Below are 4,153 nucleotides of genomic sequence, written 5' to 3' on the forward strand. Positions count from 1 at the left end.
AGAACTAGGACCTTTATAGAATGAGTTCTACTATATAAATAATTATTCTACTCTTTGAGAACATTTTTTTTTCTTTTAACTTCTGAAAAAACACTAGCAAAAACATATTCTTCAACACCAGGGCATCAGAAAGAACATGAAAGTGACTTGTTACACTCTTCCTCTTGGGCATCGCATAGATCTATACGTTCATTCACAAATACATGTTGGGAAACAAGTGAAGAAGAGAATATGAGGAGTAGTCTGGATAATTGTCACATTGTTCTCAAGTCAGTCCCCTTGGAGTTTCTTGAAAGTGCAGTAATGCAGCTTGAACATGGAGTCAGTCAGGTGGAGTGGAGGGAGCATGACTAAAATGCTCATTGTTGCCAGATCCACAAAGGTCTGGGAGGCTGCTTCATGGGCATTGGGCAGTGCCAGGGGTACAGTGTGAGTCCTGTGCAGTGGTTCTTCACGTGCTCCTCCTTCAGGCTCCTCCTTCAGTGAGGTGAACCAAGCTGAGCCTGCCTCTGTGACCAAGTTCTGGGATACCTTTTACTCTCTTCCTTCTATGAGATTAAATTTTGTGCTAAAAGTCTTCTCTCACTTTTTAGGAGAGTAATCATCCTCTTAGGTATGTGGTTTTCTACTGTTATTTTAGACCTTGATCTTTTAATTAATTCAAATTCCAAACTGGAAGTAGCAGCTTGGGGTAGCCAATTACTTTGAATTTCTGTGGGTTTGCTCCCATAATCCTTATGTTGTGTCATACTTAATTATGTTGATGGCATAAAGTAGTGTACAGTTTTCCCTACATAATTCTTTTAATTTTGTCTTGGAAAACACTAAGCCTGTCATAAATAAGAACTACACCATCCCTATTATAATTTTACTTAAATATTAACTTAAGCATTAAAGGTACAGTTTCATCAGGCTCCTTTTACTGCAGGTTTTAATGACTGTTCTTTATTGTATTGATTATGATTTTATATCAGCTATTGGTTACATGACTACAAAATATATGAAAAAATATAGAAGGTATGCGGCATGCATAAATGTCAAGCATGAAAGAATTAGCAAAGGTAGATAAATATATTCATTACAGCATACACTTACCTGAAATAATGCATTGATCATCTGCTTTTTAGAACTCCGATCTACATCTCATTAAGTCAAATGAATAACTCCCTTAAGTGATCTTTGTATCAGGTCTCTGGTGAAAGAGGGAAATGTTCTTGTGTGTTTCTTTGAGGTTTTTGCGTCTACAGCCCTGGTCAGTACAGTCATGTACATGTTGATAGAAATCTGCAATACATGTATGACCGAAGGATTTGTGCTTTGCTTCTGTAGAAAACAAATAGACAAACAGACACAGAAGATTAGAAAATTATGTTTATCATAAAAGGCTGCAGAATTAATCTGTCAGTCTTGTACTTGGGAAAGAAAGCTGGCACATCTTACATGTTGTATAAAATCCTATGGATATATAGAGAAGAGAGAGCAAACCAGGGTTTCCTTAAGCGTGTTAAACCTTGCGGATCCATATGCCTTCATTGACCTTTTTAAAGATTAGATCTCAGGCTGTGCTGAGCTCATTTTAGGCAGCATAGTATTTTCATTTGGATCATCTGGACATATAAATTACTGTGCCTCAGAAATACTGCTGTCTTGGGACTGAGATTGGACTTTCTGAAGCCAGGAGTGGAACTGCAAGAGAACTGTTCTTGTGTAGTTATCACTTGGCTAAAGAAAAGATGAAAAACTGAGAGGGAGGCCTGATTAGCTGGTCTAATTATGACAATGTTAAAAGAGTGAAAGAGTATCTGTTTCATCATGCTGACATGTTTTGGCTCTTGAGTCATTGCACAGTTGAGTAATGAAAGTAATGTGCGCATATATTGGGGTTTTTTTTTGCTATGCATATGTGGAATTTTATTTTCGAAGTAGATGTAATTTATTGAGAGCTATTACTCAAAGATTTTCTTCTGCTGTTGGTCATATCTTGCTTACTACAGCAAAGAATATGTATTTTCCTTTCTTTTTAAAGGTGCGTTGTTTTGATACTGTTTAAGAATTGTAATTGTGATGGGTTAAATAATGTTTTGTGTGTTTGGCCTGTCAAAGAGAAGGCAGTTAAATATAAATATGCCTTATTATTATAAGGCAGATAGTGGTCAATAAATCTTCAGATATGTGATTATTTGTCTTGAGTATTTCTGTGTCTGACAAATCTAAGACTTTCTCCAGATGGATGGGAGAAGCTTCCTAATGGTGCAGTACAGGCTAACTCGGATGTCACTCTCTGTTGGTTGCATAATCTCCGTAACTACAATCTTACTCTAAGAAAACCCTTTTTCTTCAACTGGGCCTTTTTCAGTCCTTTCATGCATATTGTTATTGTCCCTATTCACATAGCAACCATTTTTACTTCATTTTGTCTCTGCTTTTAAACTTGTTCAGATGCACTCAGTGCTTTAAAACCAAACCTTGAAAGGCATTTCCCTTTATTTTCAGTGAGAAGCCATGGTAAATATTGTATGCTTTTGAGCATTCAAAAGGCTTTGTGGACTTTCTGTGTTGTTAATGCAGTTGGTTCATATTCATCTAGCAAATTCATCATGTATCTTTTTTGTGTCACTCAGCATCTCTGTTAGTTGGATGTTGGGCTCTGACCTCTTTATTGCCATGGTTACAGGTTCTTTTAACCCCAAAGGCAGAGGGATTATTTCTGTATTTGTTATAAGAAGCATGAAATTGCCAAATTAGACGATGTGTGTATTAAAAGATTGGGTTTAACATTACAATAAAAACTTCACTCAAAAAGCACTCAAGTCTTTTGCCACTATTATCACCATGTCACATTTTTTCTAAAGACTAATTTCTATCAAAAAAACCTTTTAATATTGATTGAAATTTGCAATAGATTTTGAAGGCAGTAGATTTAGAGTGATCAATGCTGGTTCAGACCTGTCCTATAATTAAATAGCCACCAAGGAGCATTGATTATTAGTGTGTATGTTATTGTTTACTTTTAAAGATAGAAAGAATGAAGGTAAGAAGCCCACAAAGTTGCACAAGAATACAGATGCAGACACATAGAGATCAGATCTTAAATGCTGTGTTCCTTTTTAACAAAAGACTGACAGCCTTTTCTGACTTAGAGATCTCATCTATGGTCAAAGTCCAGATTCTTCCCAATAAATTAGGTGCAGAGGGTTATACCTTCTGTGAGTGGATAAGAGATCTTACAGACCCTCAACAGGAGAAGGCAGCTGGAAGAAGCAGTGTTTTTCTGATGGGCTTTCTTTAGATAAGATTAAAGCAGTAGCAGGTTTGAGTATTTTTATAAAGAATAGACTTACCTAGCTGTGAGCTGTTACAGTCTCTTGCATTGAAGAGCTCTGAATCAAGGAGAGGTTTCTGGATCTTCCCTTGATGAAACAGGTAGTGAGTCACAGAGGGCAGAAGGGTGAGAGAGAGAGATAAAAGAAAGGCAGAGGAAAGGCTCTAATAGAAAGAAAAAATCCTGTGAACTGAGAAGGTTTTTTACAGTGATAAAAGCATTGACTGGAATTGCAGAAAGTGGCCCTGAAAAAGAGTGGAACAAAAGAATTCTCTGCCAGGGAAAGAGAATGAGACTCTCCATCATCACCTAGAGTTATTGCATCAATGCATACAGCAAAAGCACCACAATTGTCCTAATTGGACAATCGGAAGAGGAGAAAACTCTTTTCCTTTCTTTTGGCAGTTTTCTTTTTAGACAGAGATATTAAAATTGCTGTATCACCAAATCAGTAGATGCATAAGCTGCTTCTATAGTAAAAAACTAGAAACGCTGTAAAATAACTAGTTGTTTAAATAGTGCAGCCATAGGAGAAAGAAGTATATTAATAAGGGAAATGGACCAGAAAGCGTGTATTATATGCTGTCCATTAATTTAAAAGTAGTAATGATACATCATTCTTTTTCCTCAAAGTGTATTATGGATGCTGATGAATATTCAGAGTCCCAGTGAGTGCATGGGCAGACTGTTTTAATCCAAATGTAATGTATAAGAGATGATGAATGTATTGTTATACAATGCATTTAAACACTTCTGAGCAGAAATGTAGTCCAAATATACATATGAACAATTACTGAAAAATGGAACAATAAAACTCTAACATGATAGTTG

At 36.2% G+C, this 4,153-nt stretch overlaps 1 long non-coding RNA gene across 1 annotated transcript; it reads right to left on the minus strand.

Moving 5' to 3' along the window:
• Window positions 1-917: 917 nt before the first annotated feature.
• On the minus strand, window positions 918-3,427 carry LOC139804691 (uncharacterized). The gene is made up of 2 exons (XR_011729497.1): window positions 3,342-3,427; window positions 918-1,323 (listed from the first exon to the last, which is right to left on the minus strand). It is a non-coding gene; the product is annotated as an uncharacterized lncRNA (long non-coding RNA).
• Between the last annotated feature and the right edge of the window lie 726 nt (window positions 3,428-4,153).

This window comes from Heliangelus exortis, chromosome 18 (genome assembly GCF_036169615.1).
Source record: "Heliangelus exortis chromosome 18, bHelExo1.hap1, whole genome shotgun sequence".
Taxonomy (NCBI): Eukaryota; Metazoa; Chordata; class Aves; order Apodiformes; family Trochilidae; genus Heliangelus; species Heliangelus exortis.